Below are 21,187 nucleotides of genomic sequence, written 5' to 3'. Positions count from 1 at the left end.
AAAATTTTAAATAATTTTATGTAGCCTATATTCTATTCTGTGGGACAGGACTACTCTGATTTTTCTGAACTTTTTCCTTGTAGTGATGCTGTCAACATGTGTACTAGGAAGAAATTAAAAGTGTAATAAATAGGTTAATGTATTCATGTCTATTATCCAGAATTGCTTATCTGCCTTTCAATATTACTATGGAGATTAGCTCACCTGTGCACAGAGTCGGACATGACTAAAGTGACTTAGCAGCAGCAAGCTTGTTTTAATGTTAATGGCCATGGTGTTCTGTACAGTTTTCAGAATATAAAAATTATATATATATATATTTGAAACAGCTCATTTTTGGGGGTTATTAATAATCAAGAAAAGATAAGGAAGGGAAAAGATCCCATGTTAATAACTTTCATATCAGGGCAAGCTGTATTTTGACATGTTTGAATGGACTCAATATTTCTAAAGAAGTTGTTTGTTGTTCAGTTGCTAAGTCATATCCGACTCTTTGCCACCCCATGGACTGCAGCATGCTAGGCTTCCCTGTCCTTCACTATTTCCTGGACTTTGCTCAAATTCATGTCCATTGAATCAGCGAGGCCATCCAACCATCTCATCCTCTGCTACCCCCTTCTACTCTTGCCCTCAATCTTTCCCAGCATCAGGGTCTTTTCCAATGAGTTGGGCTCTTCACTTCAGGTGGCCAAAGTATTAGAGCTTCAGCTTCAGCATCAGTCCTTCCAATGAATATTCAGGATCAACTTCCTTTAGAATTGACTGGTTTGATCTTTCTGCAGTCCAAGGGACTCGCGAGTTTTCTCCAGCACCACAATTCGAAAGCATCAGTTCTTCAGTGCTCAGTCTTCGTTATGGTCCAGTTGTCCCATCTGTACATGACTACTGGAAAAACCATAGGTTTGACCATACAGACTTCTGTTGGCAAAGTGATGTCTCTGCTTTTTAATATGCTGTCTAGGTTTGTCATAGCTTTCCTTCCAAGGAGTAAACACCTTTACATTTCATGACTGAAGTCCCCAACAGCAATGATTTTGGAGCCCGAGAAAATAAAATCTCTCACTGCTTCCACTTTCCCCCCTTCTCTAAAGAAGAGATTATTGCAAAATACCCATCTCTTGCAAAGCTTGGAGCCAATATCTCTTCCATTAGAATATCAAGTAACAATTGGGAATTCTCAAACCAGAGTACTTGAAGAATCATCTTGCTTTCACATTGGTAAACACCAAGTAACTGTTCAGAAAAAGCATACCTGGATTCAACTGCAAGGCTTCCAATTCTTTTCTTTTTTCCCTGTGGGTTAGTGGAAAATGTAACATTTCAGTATCATACTGATCTTTAGCTTAATTTCCCCTAATTTTGCAGAACCATCCTGCTTCACACCCTTATGATTCTACGTATTTGGTGTGTGTTAGCATTTAGCAGAATGTGAACTAATCTCAAGGATTCTCCACCAAATGGAACTGATTATGCAATGAAAATAAACTTGAGAAAGGTTCTGAGACATTACGTATTTTACTATGTTTCTGTAAGGCTCTTTGCATGTAGAAAGCAAGTAAGTTTGTTTTTTAAATAAAAATGGCCTCAAAAAAAAAAAAAAAAAAAAAGCAAAATCTTATTCACTGTCTTTGAAGTGTGAGAAAAAAAATTTTTTTTCATATGTTAAATAATGACTATGAAATTCAAAGGGGAGAATTACAACCTGAGTGTTGCCTGCCAATGGATGGTCTGCTGTGCTTCAAAGCAGTTGGGAGCAGTAATTATGTACATAGACACTCTGATAGTGCTCAGTAGATACTGAACCTTTTGGACAGAACAGGCAGTTCTTAAATACCTGTCACCAACGTTACATGGCAGAGCAAGATGGAACTGAAAGATTCTTATGTCAAGTCTTTAATACTGGTACAACAAAGATGACTTCATCTGTGCAGTTAGTGTACAAGCTGTTCCCACTCATCTCATAGCTCCATGAGGAGAAACTTATTTTGACTTTGACTTGCCCTATTTTTCATGCATACTGAATGTTGCAACCTTATGTCAACTAAAATTTCTTGGCCTAATAATTATAGCCAACATTGAAAAACTCTTCCCTCAATTACTCGTGCAAACAAAATGAGGGGAAAATAAATTAAACACAGCCTTCTCATCCTCTTGTTACCGCCCCTTCTTCACCTCACAAGCTGTGGTCAAAATGTTTCAGCACCTTTTTCATCTGTAAAATCAAACTCTTTTTCTGCTTAGTAGTTAAATTTTTACAGAGCTTTGTTTTACTACTATTATATTTTCATTGCTTTATTGCCCTGTTTGGGCAGTGTATTCCCTAAATTTTTAAATAATTTTTTTTTCTTGTTTTTGGCTGCCCACGTGGCTTGTGGGATCTCAGCTCCCTGACCAGGGATTGAACGTCGACTCACGGCAATGAAAGCACTGAATCCTAAACACTGCACAGCCAGGGAACTCCCTAAATTCTTTGACTTAAAGGAGAGAAACTCTATGAAATTATTTTTTTTTTTCCCCATTCAGATTCTAACGTCTAAAGGGAGAAGTTTGAAGAGAGGCATGGACTTCTAGAAATATATGGCTATTATGAGGCTTGTGTATATGAGAAACAAATTTTGACTTGATAGCTCATATACAAGAAAATTTTCAAATACGAACATATTATGCCCCAGAGAAATCAGGAAATAGATTTGTGGCTTAATTTTGACTCAGCGGTGAGCCTAAATAAACAGACTCACTGCTCTTTCCATCAAAATCTGAGAAGAAATATCCAAAACCCTTTCAAACTTACCATTCTTCCATATCTTGCTAGTGATAAGCCCTAGGAGTCTGGGGACTGTCAGCAAAGTTACTTCAAGTGGTGCCAATTTCTCCCAAAACTTAAAGGATCCATATTCATTATTACAGAGTGGAAAATGGATGTAGAATAAGGACAATATGTTGGGAAATGCTCCCTTTGAAAGTATCAGTAAAAAGTCACATATGCTATGGCTTGTAGGTGGCACTCTCACCCAATGCCATGTTCCATTTTAATTTGGGGGAGAATACATTACCAAAAATTTTATTCTCACTTAAAAATGTATTTCCATTTAATTCCACATCTGATTTATAAAAAATGAGGGGGGAAAAGATTTTTTTCCTCTTAGTGTTGGAATGATATATGTAGTTTTATTCTCATGTCATTCTACTTTTCAGAAGAGCAAATGTGCTAATAGAGACAAAAGAAGACCAGCTGTAGAGATGATGGAAGAAGCCCAAATGCTCACTATGTACTAATACAGTTATTAGCTTTGAACCAAATTTACTTTATCCTTCTAAAAGAGGATCTGATTTAGGGGATGATTTCACTCAAGACTTTTTTTTTTTTTTTAGCATTTAGCCTGGTAGCCTGGAAGTAACAGAGTCAATGTGCTAATACTAGCTTTTTTTTTTTTTTTTTCTTAGCACTTTCTAGTCTTCAGGCCATAAATTACAGAGTTAGACCAGGGCAAGGCTGACTGATTTTGGCAGATGAGGCATATGAAGCATTTCCTTTGAGGAAAACTTAGGGCACTGGATTGGATCACCATGTGATGGGTACACAATTGATTAGAAATGCTGCTCAAGGTGGTATCAGTAGATACCTCTGTAAGTTAACCAGAGACACCTACAGTTTATGCAGGTTCTCTCTTAGGATCTTTTATTTTGTTCCTAAACATTTTATTTTAAAAAATTATTTATGTATTTATTTTTATTTAATTTTTGGTTGCACTGGGTCTTGGTTGCTGCGCACAGGCTTTCTCTAGTTGTGGTGAGTGGGGGTTACTCTCTGGTTGTGGTGCGCAGGCTTCTCATTGCAGTCGCTTCTCTTGTTGCAGAGTACAGGCTCTAGGGGCAGGGGCTTAAGTAGTTGCAGCTCTGGGCTCAAGAGCACAAGCTCAATATTTGTGATGCATGGGCTCTGTTGCTCTGTGGCTTGTGGGTACTTCCTGGACCAGGGATCAAATCTGTGTCCCCTGCATTGGCAGGAAGATTCTTATCCATTGCCCCACCAGGGAAGTCCTTTCCTAAACATTTTAGAACTGATATGGATGAATGTTAACAACACCATGATGAATATAGGAAAAAACAGGGTATATTTTGGAGAAGAGAATCAATAATGTTCTTGGCATATTAGGAAAATGGTTAGACTTAAAAGAGGAAAAGTTCATTGAGGACAATGTTGGGAGGAAAGAGGATCCCATTCATTCAAAAAAAGTATTGAATGCCTATGATGTACTAAGCACTGTTCTAAGTGGTAGCTGAATTTCCAGGAGCCCACAGAATAATTAAACATTAGGGTCTAAAGTTGACACATGGGGCTTCCCATGGGCCACTGGTGGTAAAGAACCTGCCTGCCAATGCAGAAGACATAAGAGACATGGGTTTGATTCCAGGTTTGAGACCTGGGAAGATCCCCTCAGGGAGGAAATGACAACCCACTCCAGTATTCTTGCCTGGAGAATCCCAAGGACAGAGAAGCCTTGTGGGTTACAGTCTATAGGGTCACAAAGAGTTGGAAATGACTGAAGTGACTTAGCATGCCCACAAAGTGGACACATTGAATTGCCACTTGTGTTTGTGGAGGATTAACAGGGACCACATGTACCCTTCCTCCTTAAACAACTGAAAAACTGGTCAAAATCTATGAAGCTGGTTTTTGGACATTGGAAAACGGGCAATTCAAGGCAGAGAAATCTCTGCCAAAAAGGAGGAAGAAAGCCTAAGATGAGCCTGATGAATGTTTCAGTTTACTGCCTGGGGAGTTCCCAGGTCCTGCACAGAGAAGGGGATCCCAGCAGGCTGGGTGATCTTCCTGAGCTGCGGGACAGAGTTCAGGGATGCTCAGGCAGATAGATTTCACAGGGCATAGAACTTGAGAGAAGGAAGCTGCAATGAGAAAGAGTTCCAGATATCTTCAGAGGTTCTCCCTGAGTCTTCAGTTAAATAATAATTCACAAATTTCACAATTTTCAGGAAACTAGCAACACTGGAGAAGAAACCATAGCAAAGGAGATGGTGGCTAAGTTCCCAGAGCACACAGAGATCTGGGAATAGTTTGTTCCTGCCAGCTAGAATAGAAAGACTTCCAAACATACAAGGAACTGAGGGAGACTTCAGAAGCATATTGCCTCAACAGAAGGGCCAAATTAACCCTAAAGGCTGTTCTGTGCCCACCAAACAAACCTGAAGAGCAACTCTTGAAAATATCAAACTCTTCCCAAGTAATTTAATTGCATCTTATTGGAAAGTACAAAAATATTTAAAGGATTACAAACATATCCAATACCCTCCAAAAATTAAGCTTGCAAAGTCTGACATTAAAAATTACCAGACGTGCAATGAAGCAGGAATATAAGATTCAGTATGAGGAAAAAATCAATAGAAACAGATTTAGAAATGATATAGATGGTGGAAATAGTAAAAGACATAAAACAGCTACTATAAATATATCCCATGTGTTCAAGGAGTTGGAAGGAAAGCATGAGCATGACAAGAAGTGTAAAAGACCCAACTCAAACATCTACAGTTGAAAAGCAAACTGGATGGGACACAGATTAATAGCAGATTTGACATGGCAAGAAAAGATCAGTGAATTTGAAGACTGCAATAGAAACTACCCAAAATGAAACACAGAGATTTAAAGACTGGAGAACATGAATAGACCATCAGAGAGCCTTGGGACAACATCCAGCAGCCTATCATATGTGTACTTGGAGTTACAGAAGGTAAGGAGAAGCAAGTGAAGACAGACCAAATATTTAAAAGAAACAATGGCTGAAATTTTCCATGTTTAATAAAATTTGAAGCATGGCTTGGAAAAAGATCCAGGGGATCTTTCTTTTCTTTTTTTTTTTAAACCATAGCTAGTTTTTTAAAAATTATTTTCTGGCTGTGCTGGGTCTTCGTTGCTGTGAGGGGTTTTCTCTAGTTGCAGCAAGTGGGGGCTACCCTTTGTTGTGGAGCACGGGCTCTAGGGCACACAGGCTCTAGTAGCTGCAGCACGTGGGCTCAGTAGTTATGGCTCCCTGAACTAGAGCACAGGCTCAACAGTTGTGGTGCTGGGCTTAGTTGCTCTGCAGCATGTGGGATCTTCTGGGACCAGGGATGGAACCTACGTTTCCTCCATTGGCAGGCAGATTCTTTTCCACTGAGCCACCAGGGAAGCCATCAGCAGCTCTTTTAAAATTATTTTTATTATACAAAGCACTATCTCAGAAGCCCCTTCAAGTAGAATGCTCTCCCTCTGTTTCTCCATCTTCTCTGCTTAGCACAGACTTTTTTTGTTAACTATAAATCAATTTATTTTAATTGGAGGCTAATTACTTTACAATATTGTAGTGGTTTTGCCATACATTGACACGAATCTGCCACAGGTGTACATGTGTTCCCCATCCTGAACCCACCTCCCACCTCCCTCCCCATCCCATCCCTCTGGGTCATTCCAGTGCACCAGCCCCAAGCACCCTGTCTCATGCATGGAACCTGGACTGGCGATCTGTTTCACATACGACAATATACATGTTTCAATGCCATTCTCCCAAATTATCCCACCCTTGCCCTCTCCCACAGAGTCCAAAAGACTGTTCTATACATCTGTGTCTTTTTTTCTGTCTCACATATAGGGTTGTCGTTACCATCTTTCTAAATTCCATATATATGTGTTAGTATACTGTATTGGTGTTTTTCTTTCTGGCTTACTTCACTCTGTATAATAGGCTCCAGTTTCATCTACTTCATAAGAACTGATTCAAATGTATTATTTTTAATGGCTAGTAATATTCTATTGTGTATATGTACCACAACATTTTTATTCATTTGTCTGCCGATGGACATCTAGGTTGCTTCCATGTCATGGCTATTATGAACAGTGCTGCAATGAACATTGGGGTACACATGTCTCTTTCAATTCTGGTTTTCTTGGTGTGTATGACCAGTAGTGGGATTTCTGGGTCATATGGCAGTTCTATTTCCAGTTTTTTTTAAGGTATCTCCAAACTGTTCTTTATAGTGGCTATACTAGTTTGCATTTCCACCAACAGTGTAAGGGGGTTCACTTTTCTTCACACCCTCTCCAGCATTTATTGCTTGTAGACTTTTGGATCGCAGCCATTCTGACTGGCATGAAATGGTACCTCATTGTGGTTTTGGTTTGCATTTCTCTGATAATGAGTGATGTTGAGCATCTTTTCATGTGTTTGTTAGCCATCTGTATGTCTTCTTTGGAGAAATGTCTGTTTAGTTCTTTGGCCCATTTTTTTGATTGGGTCATTTATTTTTCTGGAATTGAACTGCAGGAGTTGCTTGTATATTTTTGAGATTACTTTTTTTGTCAGTTGCTTTGTTTTCTATTATTTTCTCCCATTCTGAAGGCTGTCTTTTCACCTTGCTTATAGTTTCCTTTTTTGTGCAGAAGCTTTTAATTTTAACTAAGTCCCATTTGTTTATTTTTGCTTTTATTTTCAATACTCTGGGAGGTGGGTCATAGAGGATCCTGCTGTGATTTATGTTTGAGAGTGTTTTGCCTATGTTTTCCTCAAGGATTTTAATAGTTTCTGGTCTTACATTTAGATCTTTAATCCATTTTGAGTTTATTTTTGTGTATGGTGTTAGAAAGTGTTCTAGTTTCATTCTTTTACAAGTGGTTGACCAGTTTTCCCAGCACCACTTGTTCAAGAGATTGTCTTTTCTCCATTGTATATTCTTGCCTTCTTTGTCAAAGATAAGTTGTCCATAGGTGCGTGGATTTATCTCTGGGCTTTCTATTTTGTTCCATTGATCTATATTTCTGTCTTTGTGCCAGTACCATACTGTCTTGATGACTATGGCTTTGTAGTAGAGCCTGAAGTCAGGCAGGTTGATTCCTCCAGTTCCATTCTTCTTTCCCAAGATTGCTTTGGCTATTCGAGGTTTTTTGGTATTTCCATACAAATTGTGAAATTATTTGTTCTAGTTCTGTGAAAAATACCGTTGGTAGGTTGATAGGTGGAGAAGGCGATGGCACCCCACTCCAGTACTCTTGCCTGGAAAATCCCATAGATGGAGGGGCCTGGTGGGCTGCAGTCCATGGGGTCGCTAGGAGTCAGACACGACTGAGCGACTTCACTTTATTTTTTCACTTTCATGCATTGGAGAAGGAAATGGCAACCCACTCCAGTGTTCTTGCCTGGAGAATCCCAGGGACGGGGGAGCCTGGTGGGTTGCTGTCGATGGGGTCACACAGAGTCAGACACAACTGAAGCTATGCAGCAGCAGCAGCTTGATAGGGATTGAACTGAATCTATAGATTGCTTTGGGTAGTATACTCATTTTCACTATATTGATTCTTCCAATCCATGAACAGGGTATATTTCTCCATCTATCTGTGTCTTCTTTGATTTCTTTCACCAGTGTTTTATAGTTTTCTATATATAGGTCTTTTGTTTCTTTAGGTAGATATATTCCTGAGTATTTTATTTTTTTCGTTGCAATGGTGAATGGAATTGTTTCCTTAATTTCTCTGTTTTCTCATTGTTAGTGTATAGGAATGCAAGGGATTTCTGTGTGTTAATTTTATATCCTGCAACTTTACTATATTCATTGATTAGCTCTAGTAATTTTCTGGTGGAGTCTTTAGGGTTTTCTATGTAGAGGATCATGTCATCTGCAAACGGTGAGAGTTTTACTTCTTCTTTTCCAATCTGGATTCCTTTTATTTCTTTTTCTTCTCTGATTGCTGTGGCCAAAACTTCCAAACTATGTTGAATAGTAGTGGTGAGAGTGGGCACCCTTGTCTTGTTCCTGACTTTAGGGGAAATGCTTTCAATTTTTCACCATTGAGGATAATGGGTTTGCTGTGGGTTTGTCATATATAGCTTTTATTATGTTGAGGTATGTTTCTTCTATTACTGCTTTCTGGACGTTTTTTTTTTTTTATCATAAATGGATGTTGAATTTTGTCAAAGGCTTTCTCTGCATCTACTGAGATAATCATATGGTTTTTATCTTTCAATTTGTTGATGTGGTATTTTACATTGATTGATTTGTGGATATTGAAGAATCCTTGCATCCCTGGGATCAAGCCCACTTGGGAATGATGTATGATCTTTTTAATATATTGTTGGATTCTGTTTGCTAGGATTTTGTTAAGGATTTTTGCATCTATGTTCATCAGTGATATTGGCCTGTAGTTTTCTTTTTTTGTGGCATCTTTGTCAGGTTTTGGTATTAGGGTGATGGTGGCCTCATAGAATGAGTTTGGAAGTTTACCTTCCTCTGTAATTTTCTGGAAGAGTTTGAGTAAGATAGGTGTTAGCCCTTCTCTAAATTTTTGGTAGAATTCAGCTGTGAAACCGTCTGGTCCTGGGCTTTTGTTTGCTGGAAGATTTCTGATTACAGTTTGAATTTCTGTGCTTGTGATGGGGCTGTTAAGATTTTCTATTTCTTCCTGGATCAGTTTTGGAAAGTTATACTTTTCTAAGAATTTGTCCATTACTTCCAAGTTGTCCATTTTATTGGCATATAGTTGCTGATAGTAGTTTCTTATGATCCTTTGTATTTCTGTGTTGTCTGTTGTGATGTCTCCATTTTCATTTCTAATTTTGATTTTGATTCTTCTCCCTTTGTTTCTTGATGAGTCTGGCTAATGGTTTGTCAATTTTATTTATCTTCTCAAAGAACCAGCTTTTGGCTTTGGTGATTTTTACTATGGTCTCTTTTGCTTCTTTCACATTTATTTCTGCCCTAATTTTTAAGATTTCTTTCCTTCTATTAACCCTGGGGTTCTTCATTTCTTCCTTTTCTAGTTGCTTTAGGTTTAGAGTTAAGTTATTTATTTGACTTTTTTCTTGTTTCCTGAGGTAAGCTTGTATTGCTATGAACCTTCCCCTTAGCACTGCTTTTACTGAGTCCCATAGGTTTTGGGTTGTAGTGTTTTCATTTTCATTCATTTCTATGCAGATTTTGATTTCTTTTTTGATTTCTTGTATGATTTGTTGGTTATTCAGCAGCGTGTTGTTCAGCCTCCATATGTTGGTATTTTTAATAGTTTTTCTCCTGTAATTGACATCTAATCTTACTGCATTGTGGTCAGAAAAGATGCTTGGAATGATTTCAATTTTTTTGAATTTACTAAGGCTAGATTTATGGCCCAGGATGTGATCTATCCTGGAGAAGTTTCCCTGTGCACTTGAGAATAAGGTGAAATTCATTGTTTTGGGGTGAAATGTCCTATAGATATAAATTAGGTCTAACTGGTCTATTGTATCATTTAAAGTTTGTGTTTCCTTGTTAATTTTCTGTTTAGTTGATCTATCCATAGATGTGAGTGGGGGTATTAAAGTTCCCACTATTATCGTGTTACTGTTAATTTCCCCTTTCATACTTGTTAGCGTTTGTCTTACATATTGCAGTGTTCCTATATTGGGTGCATATATATTTATAATTGTTATATCTTTTTCTTGGATTGATCCTTTGATCATTATGTAGGGTCCTTCTTTGTCTCCTTTCACAGACTTTAGTTTAAAGTCTATTTTATCTGATATGAGTATTGCTACTCTTGCTTTCTTTTGGTCTCTATTTACATGGAATAACTTATTCCAGCCCTTCACTTTCAGTCTGTATGTGTCCCTTGTTTTGAGGTGGATCTCTTGTAGACAGCATATATAGGGGTCTTGTTTTTGTATCCATCAGCCAGTCTTTGTCTTTTGGTTGGGACATTCAATCCATTTACATTTAAGGTACTTATTGATAAGTATGATCCTGTTGCCATTTACTTTATTGTTTTGGGTTTGCGTTTATACACACTTTCTGTGTTTCCTGTCTAGAGAAGATCCTTTAGCATTTGTTGGAGAGCTGGTTTGGTGGTGCTGAATTCTCTCAGCTTTTGCTTGTCTGTAAAGCTTTTGATTTCTCCTTCATGTTTGAATGAGATCCTTGCTGGGTATAATAATCTGGGCTGTAGGTTATTTTCTTTCATCGCTTTAAGTATGTCTTGCCATTTCCTCCTGGCCTGAAGAGTTTCTATTGAAAGATCAGCTGTTATCCTATGGGAATCCCTTTGTGTGTTATTTATTGTTTTTCCCTTGCTGCTTTTAATATTTGTTCTTTGTGTTTGATCTTTGTTAATTTGATTAATATGTGTCTTGGGGTGATTCGCCTTGGGTTTATCCTGTTTGGGACTCTCCGGGTTTCTTGGACTTGGGTGCCTATTTCCTTCCCCATTGTAGGGAAGTTTTCAACTATTATCTCCTCAAGTATTTTCTCATGGTCTTTCTTTTTGTCTTCTTCTTCTGGGACTCCTATGATTTGAATGTTGGGGCGTTTGACATTGTCCCAGAGGTCTCTGAGGTTGTCCTCATTTCTTTTAATTCTTTTTTCTTTTTTCCTCTCTGTTTCATTTATTTCTACCATTGTATCTTCTACCTCACTTATCCTATCTTCTGCCTCCGTTATTCTACTGTTGGTTCCCTCCAGAGTGTTTTAACCTCATTTATTGCATTATTCATTACTGATTGACTCTTTTTTATTTCTTCTAGGTCCTTGTTAAACCTTTCTTGCATCTTCTCAATCCTTGTCTTCAGGCTATTTATCTGTAACTCCATTTTGTTTTCAAGATTTTGGATCATTTTCACTATCATTATTTGGAATTCTTTATCAGGTAGATTCCTTATCTCTTTCTCTTTTGTTTGGTTTGGCGGGCAATTATCCTGTTCCTTTACCTGCTGAGTATTTCTCTGCCTTTTCATCTTGTTTAGATTGCTGTATTTGGGGTGGCCTTTCCGTATTCTGGTAGTTTGTGGTTCCTCTTTATTGTGGAGTTTCCTTGCTGTGGGTGTGGTTGGACGGGTGGCATGTCAAGGTTTCCTGGTTAGGGAAGCTTGTATCGGTGTTCTGGTGGGTGGAGCTGGATTTCTTCTCTCTGGAGTACAATGAAGTGTCCAGTAGTGAGTTCTGAGATGTCAATGGGTTTGGTGTGACTTTGGGAGCCTGTATATTGAAACTCAGGGCTATGTTCCTGTGTTGCTGGAGAATTTGCGTGGTATGTCTTGCTCTGGAACTTGCTGGCCCTTGGGTGGTGCTTGGTTTCAGTGTAGGTATGGAGGCTTTTGATGAGCTCCTATCGATAATGTTCCCTGCAGTCAGGAGTTCTCTGGTGTTCTCAGGATTTGGACTTAAGCCTCCTGCTTCTGGTTTTCAGTCTAATTCTTATAGTAGCCTCAAGACTTCTCCATCTACACAGCACCAATGATAAAACATCTAGGTTAATGATGAAAAGCTTCTCCACAGTGAGGGACTGTGGAGAGGGACACAGAGTTACATGGAGAAGAGAAGAGGGAGGAGGGATATAGAGGTGACCAGGAGGAGAAGAGGGGGAATCAAAAAGGGAGAGAGTAAGCTGGCCAGTTATCTCTTCCCTATGTGCTCTCCACAGTCTGGATCCCTCAGAGATGTTCACAGAGTTACACAGAGAAGAGAAGAGGGAGGAAGGAGACAGAGGTGGCCAGGAGGATAAAAGGGGGAATCAAAAGGAGAGAGACAGATCCAGCCAGTAATCAGTTCCCTAAGTGTTCTCCACAGCCCAGAACACACAAAGAGATTCACAGAGTTGGGTAGAGAAGAGAAGGGGGAGGGAGGAGACAGAGGCAACCTGGCGGAGAAAAAGGAGAGTCAAAAGGGGGAGACAGCAATCAAGCCAGTAATCTCACTCCCAAGTAAAAATGGGTACTGAAGATTGGGTTCTTAAAGGTACAAAATTGATAACAAATACCAAAAAGCAAAGATTAAAAATCTAGAGTAGAGGTTAGACTCTCAAAAATACAATATTAAAAAAACAAAACAAAGTAACAAAAATTATAATATATATATATATGAAGTTTGCTTTAAAAATAGCATCTTTTTTTTTGCAAGGTAAAAATAGGTTATAAAAATGAAAATTAAATGAGTAATTGAGGACTTAAAAGTAAAAAACAAAATTTAAAAAAATTAAAAAAATGATAATAGTAAAAATATATCTAGGACTTTCTCTGGAGCTGTTGTAGACAATGTGGGGTCAGTTCATTTTCAGATAGTTCCTTGATCCAGCTTATACTTCTCAAGATCTATAGGCCCCTTCCTATATAGTCAGTGCTAACTACAGGGTTTTAATCTATTGCACCTGTCACTTCCAAAATGGTTCCCTCTATTTTAGCTTCTTCTGTTTGCTGGTCTCGTCAGTGTCTAATTTCTGCCCTGACGCAAGGGGGCGGTGGTGGTCACTTTTATTAGGCTCACTTGTTCAGTCGTGCTGTGGGGAGGGAGAAATACTGCAAACAAATATCACTGGCATGTGTGGGGAGTGCTCGCAGTTTTTGGCCACACTGGGTTTGCCCCCTGCTCACGGCATGTGTGCTTTCCCAGTCTACACTGCTCAGGCTCTACGTTGCTCTGCCGGGAACTGTCTGAGGTGAGCTCTGGGTTGCGTGCACTTCCCAGGTCTAAGCCGCTCAAGTTCAGGTTCTTGGGTACTCCACAAAGGCGCAGACTTGGTTGGGCCTGTTTTTTGTGCCCTTCCCAGGTCTGAGAAGCTCAGGTGACCAGGTTGCTTGGTGAGCGCAGGCGCCCCCAGTTGGAGGCTGTGTCTTATCACCTCCCCTGTCGCAGCCACTCATTTTTCTGGGTGTACAACCAGTGTGCATTCTCAGGTGTGCCATGTGTCTTTCTGGGGAGCTGATCTCTGGCTGCGACCCTCCTGGTGGATGTCAACCATCCAGAATCCCAAGAAGTCTTGGTTAGCAACGAAGCCTGCTTGCAGTTGGTAGAGGACGCCTCTCTGGGGCCGTGGTTGCCCCGCTTCCAACTCTGGCTGCCCTTACCTGGTTGTCTCCGGCGGGGGATGGGCCGGTCCGCAGCCACTAGCTCTGCTCAGTCCTTTGTTCTGTGAGCGGGCCTGGCAGTGTCTTAGGTTAGGGGTTTTCATGGGATAGCTATCCCACAGTCTGGGTTGTTATCTCAAGTTAGTTCCCTCAGATTGTCCTCAGGGCATTCAGACCCGGTCCTTACCCTAAGCAATGCAGCCCCTGCCTCCCTGTCCAGCCCCTGCTTGCTAGTGGGGGATGTAAGCGTCTGGGCTGCTTCTCTGCTGGGAGTTGCTGTTAGGCACGTAATCTGTGGGTTTTATTTATTTATTTATTTTTTCTCCTGGTTATGTTGCCCTCTGAGATTCCAAGGCTCACCACAGACCCACCAGTGAGAGTGTTTCCTGATGTTTGGAAACTTCTCTCTTTTTTAAGACTCCCTTCCCAGGACAGATCACCTTTCCTGCCTCTTTTGTCTCTCTTTTTATCTTTTATCTTTTGTCCTAAGTCCTTTCAAAGACAATGGGCTGCCTTTCTGGGTGCCTAATGTCCTCTGCCAGCATTCAGAACTTGTGTTGTGGAATTTGCTCAGCGTTCAAATGTTCTTTTGATGAATTTGTGGGGGAGAAAGTGGTCTCCCTGTCCTATTCCTCCACCATCTTAGGACCGCCCCCCACCCCAACACAGACTTTTAAGATCCAGCTCAAATCCCACAGTCTCCCCAAAAGTTCCCAGTCCCATGCAACTGATTTCATCCTTTCCTGACATGGATCCCTTTTAACCACTATTTGTTTGACAATTAATCATGCTGACAGGAGTTCTTGCATAATTGTTTCTATTTGAAGCATTTGTGTGTGTGTGTGTGTGTGTGTGTGTGCGCGCGTTCAGTCATGTCCGACTCTTTGCAACCTGCCAGGCTCCTCTGTCCATGGGATTTTCCAGGCAAGAATAACTGGAGTGGGTTGCCATGTTTATGTCTTTCTTCCACCCAAGCTCTGGATTCTATCCCTTCTACCTTCAGAATAGTCTCCTCTTTTCCTATTCAGGTATCTACTATTGCTAAAAAAATTTAAAGGTTTAGCGACTAAAACCCTCCCATGTGCCTTCCGCCCTACTTGACTCCTAGCTGTTGTTTCATCTCTTCCTCTTCTCAGCTAAATCTCTGAAAAGATTCTCCTTTTTTTCTCAGTGCCACTTATACCTCCACCCACTGCTTTATGGTTTTAACCTCACCACTGTTCTCATAAAGGTCTCCGGTTACCTGTTGCTGTTGTTCAGTTGTTCAGTTGCCCAGTTGCCTATTTGCTACCAAATCCAGCAGGTGTTTTAAGCTTTAATCTTTGTTTATTCAACAAAATTTATTAAATATATACTGTGCACATGGAGCTGGAAATATGATGGTAAGAAGTACAGATGTCCTTCTAGAGCTCAAGTCTGGCACAGAAGTCAATTAAGTAACAAGATATGGCCTTAGTTGATGGTGGCTGCTCCCTCCTATCTGAACAACTCTGATATTGGCTTCTGAGATGCCATCTTTTCTGGACCCTCTTTACCTGACTGTGCCTTAATGGCCTTTTGCTGGCCTGCTCTTCCTCTACCTGTCCTGTGAGTACAGCGGTTCCTTTCCTTCTGGTTCCTTCCTTGGCAGCCTTCTGAATCTATATCTCAAGTTTCCACATGATCTCATCCAGGTCCATGGTTCCATCTTTGTACTACAGGCTGATACAACCAAATCTATATCTTCAGTCCAGAGTTTTCTCCTAAGCTCCAGACTTGCTCTACTGAACAGCTTCATGTGGATGTCCACAAGTGGTCCAAAATAAACAAGTCTCAAATCGAATTATTATTTACCCTAAATTTGTTCTCCTTTGTAGTCCTTAAATTAGTACATGGTACCTTGTCATCATAGCCTTAAACCTTGGTATCATCCTCAATGTCTCTGTCCTTCAAATCTCACAACTAGTTGGTCACCAAATTGTATTGATTTGCTTTGATGGGTCTCAAATGAGTCTTTATTCCTATAGCCAGTGCCTTAATTCAATCTTATAATTTCTCTTTTGGATCCATTAGTCCTACCTCCCTGATTCTGGCCTTGGTTTCTTTCAGTCAGGTCCGTGCATCAAGTAGATGCATCTAAAGTGGAACCCAATAATGTCACTTCCATATCTCTAATTGAATATCTTTTGATAGCTCTCCACAGATGTCCAGATAAAACACAAAACTCACATCATGACCCATAATGCCCCAACCGCCCACCTCCTCTCTCTCTTCATCCAGAATTACCCAGTTCCTTGGATGCCTCATAGTGTCTCATATATCCTGGTATTTGTCCTTGAAGCTCTTTCTACTGATCTTGCCCCCTCTTCATGGCATTCTTTAACACTCATATCACACACTGCTCCACCTAAACAATTTCCCTGATATTTCCCTTCTCCAAGGTGAGATTAGATGTCCTTCCTCAGTACATTCATAAAATATTCCACATGTATTCTTTGTGGAACATTCATCTTGATTTTTACAATTTTTTAAATTTATTTATTTATTTGGCTGATCCAGGTCTTAGTTGTGGCACATGGGATCTTTAGTAGTGGCATGTGAACTCTTAGTTTCATCATGTGGCATCTAGTTTCCTGGCCAAGGATTGGATCCAGGTCCCCTGCATTGGGAGTAGCCACGGGACCAGCAGGGAAGCCCCATCAGTATTTTGGATTTTAATCATTTTAATAGGTATGTGGTATAATCACATTGTAGTTTCAATTTGCAATTTCCTAATGATATATGATGATGAGCAATTTTCATATTTTTATTAGACATCTGGATATCTTCATTAATAACAGATTCAATTTGCTAAGACATTTTAAAGAAAATTTACCTCTGTTTTCATGAAGGATATTAGTCTATAGTCTTATTACAATGTCTGTCTGCTTTGGGTATCCTATTAATTTTGGTCTCACAGAATGAACTGGGAAGTGGTTTTTCCTTTCCAATGTTCTGGAAGAGTTTGTGTAGAATTGGCATTATTTTTTCCTTAAATGTTTGGGAGGATTCACCAATGAATCCATGTGGGTGTCCAGTTTTCTTTATGGGAATCTTTTAAACTATACATTCAAGTTCTTTTATAAATATAAGGCTATTCAGACTATTTATTTCTTTTGGAGTGATTTTTGATAGTTTGTGTCTTTCATGGAATTTTGTCATAGATTTTACCCTTGGGGTTTTAAAAATTTTGCTCTCTAGATACTCTGTGTTTATATAGGCCATTTAATTTAAAAACTATGCTGACAGTTTCTTAGAATTTTCTAAGGTTTGATTTGGAAAACTAGACTGATAGCATAACAGTGTATAAACTAGTATGGTTAAGATGTCCCTAAAATGACACCACCCTTATGGCAGAAAGTGAAGAGGAACTAAAAAGCCTCTTGATGAAAGTGAAAGTGGAGAGTGAAAAAGTTGGCTTAAAGCTCAACATTCAGAAAACAAAGATCATGGCATCTGGTCCCATCACTTCATGGGAAATAGATGCGGAAACAGTAGAAACAGTGTCAGACTTTATTTTTTGGGGGCTCCAAAATCACTGCAGATGGTGACTGCAGCCATGACATTAAAAGACACTTACTCCTTGGAAGAAAAGTTATGACCAACCTAGATAGCATATTGAAAAGCAGAGACATTACTTTGCCAACAAAGGTCTGTCTAGTCAAGGCTATGGTTTTTCTAGTGGTCATGTATGGATGTGAGAGTTGGACTGTGAAGAAAGGTGAGGACCAAAGAATTGATGCTTTTGAACTGTGGTGTTGGAGAAGACTCTTGAGAGTCCCTTGGACTGCAAGGAGATCCAACCAGTCCATTCTGAAGGAGATCAGCCTTGGAGAAATGATGCTAAATCTGACACTCTAGTACTTTGGCCACCTCATGCGATGAGTTGACTCATTGGAAAAGACTGTGATGCTGGGAGGGATTGGGGGCAGGAGGAGAAGGGGACGACAGAGGATGAGATGGCTGGATGGCATCACGGACTCGATGGACGTGAGTCTGAGTGAACTCTGGGAGTTGGTGATGGACAGGGAGGCCTGGCGTACTGCAGTTCATGGGGTCGCAAAGAGTCGGACACAACTGAGTGACTGAACTGAACTGAACTGAAGAAAATGTAAAAGTAGTATTACTTGATTGTCACGGGGTCACATATTTTAATATAAGTAAAAAAAATTGAGATATTGATATTAGAATATCTTTAACTATAAAACATTTTTCACGGCTCTATTTTGCAGATTACAATTTGATATTTTAATAAGATTACTGAAATTTTACGTATTTTGTTTTGGTGTGAATAACTATTAGTATTATTGTATTAATAACTATTAGTAACTATAAGTATTAATATTTAAGATAAGAATATTACTGATAGATTAAGCATTTCTGTTTATATAAATCAACCTGTTTTCTTTTTTACATTTCTTGGGGTAATCATTCAACTCCTCTGGGCTTCAATTTATTCACTGGTAAAAATGAGGCAATTAGACCAGAGATTTTGCTAACATTTCTTCTAGAATGTTATTATTCCAATACTTAGAACTTACCATGAAAAAAGCTTGTGATGTTAACTATGAATCAAAGTATTTATTTTTAAAGTGCTTTAACCTAATTATGTTAGTTTAAACATAAGTATACACAGATACCTAGTAAATACTTTGTAGAGAGTGTGAAATGAGTTTTTTCCAAATTTATTTATTTGTAAGCTGCCAATTGAAAGTAATATTGTTTGGGGAAGAGAAGAAATGGGGTCACAAATAAAATTGTTACACTCCATGTTCCAAAGGAAGATAAATGCTTAATTTAAAGCTATCTATCTGAAAGCAAAGCCAGAGGGACACTTGCTTTAGTGTCAGTTCTTTTGTTTATTAATCTTACTAACAAGAAAGGTAAAATGGAATGTTTTTGAAAGGACACCTTGGCACCATTGCAGCATTTGTTTAAAGTTCAGGGTTAAATTGTGGGAATTTAAGTTCTTCAGGAATTCTGGAAATCAAGTTTGTTTTGGGGAAGAACTTGATCAGAAACAAAACAGTTTTCGCTGAATGTTACATTGTCTGGGCACTCTTCACCAGCACATGGACACAATTTATTCTTTGATGAGAGCCATGCTCTAGTTCAGATAAAAAAGTTTCACAGAGGATCTTGGTAGGATATATTTAAAAGGAAACCTTTAAAAATCATACTATGATTACAACATACTGTATAAAGATATAGATTAAGTCATTGTTTCTCCTCTGCTCTTTCTTGGAAAATTTTTAAAACTAAAAATTAAAAATTTTAATGAAAAGGTTCTGGAAATCTTGAGGGTGGCTTACCATTCAGTTTGTCTTTCTATCCCAGAAGAAAATTATACATTTTAAATAAAGTTAAGTTCAGGTTGGGCTTCCCAGGTAGAGCTAGTGGCAAAGAACCTGCCTGTCAATGCAGGAGATGTAAGAGACACGGGTTCAATCCCTGGCTTGGGAAGATCCCTGGAGGAGGGCATGGCAACCCACTCCAGTATTCTTGCCTGGAGAATCCCATGCATGGACAGAGGAGCCTGGTGGGCTACAGTCCATACAGTCGTACAGAGTCAGGCATGATTGAAGCAACTTAGCCCACACACAGGTTCAGGTCAGTTTGGTGTTTTGGAAGCTGTAGTGGATGCTTCTTGTAGTGCCTTGAAACACCTCCCCCAGGCCCACGTTAGACTTCAGCCACAGGTAGTGGACAGTTCACCTCAACCTCAGACTCACCTCTCACTGACATCCACCCTCCTCAAATGAATGCCCCATCTCTCCACTTCCCGATAGTGTCCTTTTCCAGGCCATGGAGCCCTTGAGGCCTAAAGGCAAATGTATCCCCAAAGTGGAGAGGAGAAATGTCCTCAACTAAAGGGTCCAGACTAGTGGATATACGATCCAACCTCTAGTTCTTCTGGTGGACAGTTCTGAGAAGCACCTGCTCATTTCTAAAGGGGTGCTGGGCAAGTCCCTGGTGGCTCAATGGTAAAGAATCCACCTGCCAATGCAGAAGAAGTGGATTTGATCCCTGATCTGGGGAGATCCCACATGCTGTGGAGCAACTAAGCCCCATGTGCCACAACTACTGAGCCTGTGCTCTAGAGCCTGGGAGCCACAACTACTGAAGCCCGAGTGCTCTAGAGCCTGTGCTCCTCAACAAGAGAGGCCACAGCAAGGAGAAGCCCGTGCATCACAACTAGAGAGCAGCCCCCACTCACTGCAACTAGATGAAAGCCCAGGCAGCAACGAAAAGCCAGCACAGCCAATACATAAACAGGTGCTTGTCCTGGAATCAAGTCCTGAACACTCCCAACAGAAATCTTGATAACACATCCTTGTGTCACATTTTCCTCCCTCTCTCATTCTTTCTGCTCTCCCACTCCCTAGGATTAATTCCAAGATCAACTACTTGTACCCAAATGTTTGTCTCAAGGTCTGTTTCAGAGGACTATAACACATGACTTTGGTTTGAGAGTGATCCTCACAAACAGACCATGAGGATGGGATTCTGGAATGGGATCACTTACCTCACTGATAGGATAAGCAGGGTGGTGGTAATCCCTGGTCTGCATCTCAATTCCTGGGAATCTCACCTGGGATGGAATGAAACAAGAAGAAATGGGTTATCCAGTATCTCTGTCCCTAGAATGGTTTGGGGGTAAAGGATTGTGGAATTTGTTAGCATTTGTTAACTGCCTTGGAAGCCTTGAAAAAAGAAAGTAACAAATTCTGATCAGCCAACTGTCAAATTAGGGCACACTGAAAGCCAGAAGGTCACCTTGGCAGTGTTTAGAGTGACCAATATCTCCTTAGCCATAGGACTTCCATAATGATAATCAGGCTCATAGTATAATTTTAAGGGTGGCAGAGCTGCAAAGGAGTAATTAGGCTCAGAGTGTAATAGTAAGGGTGGCAGAGCTGCAAAGGAGATGAAATTTGCAGCTTGCACAAGTCTCCTTTGCTAGTATCATAGCTCTGATAGCAAAGGACAGGGACTGACACTTGGGTTAAGACGATTTTGGGAGATGTGCTTGAACAGCTTGAATTCCTGGTTTTCTCTGAATCTTCCACACCAGACAAAGCAGTTCTTTCTCCCTCTCTAGAGAAGAGCAGCCTCCCCTTAGCTGGAGACTATGCAGTGGCCACCTGAAGTAGATGTCTTGTAAGATGACTCTAATGACCTCAAAATTGAACCATTTTCCTACAATTGCCATGAGAAGAATAACTAATGCCAAGTCTGAGCTGAGAGAGAAAACATAGTTCTTGATCTGGGAACAGATAGCTTTTACTGAAAGAACTGTAGGAACTGGCTAATAATTA

The 21,187-nt window shown here is 39.9% G+C and overlaps 1 long non-coding RNA gene across 1 annotated transcript; it reads right to left on the bottom strand.

Annotated features, from left to right (window-relative positions):
- Positions 1–438: 438 nt before the first annotated feature.
- Positions 439–20,460, bottom strand: LOC129648801 (uncharacterized). Its single transcript, XR_008712874.1, has 3 exons — positions 20,395–20,460; positions 1,253–1,293; positions 439–885 (listed from the first exon to the last, which is right to left on the bottom strand). It is a non-coding gene; the product is annotated as an uncharacterized LOC129648801 (long non-coding RNA).
- Positions 20,461–21,187: the final 727 nt, after the last annotated feature.

Source organism: Bubalus kerabau, chromosome 1, assembly GCF_029407905.1.
Source record: "Bubalus kerabau isolate K-KA32 ecotype Philippines breed swamp buffalo chromosome 1, PCC_UOA_SB_1v2, whole genome shotgun sequence".
NCBI classification, from domain to species: Eukaryota; Metazoa; Chordata; class Mammalia; order Artiodactyla; family Bovidae; genus Bubalus; species Bubalus kerabau.
Note: the sequence above shows the minus strand (reverse complement) of the source record. Positions and strands in the feature narration are given on the sequence as shown.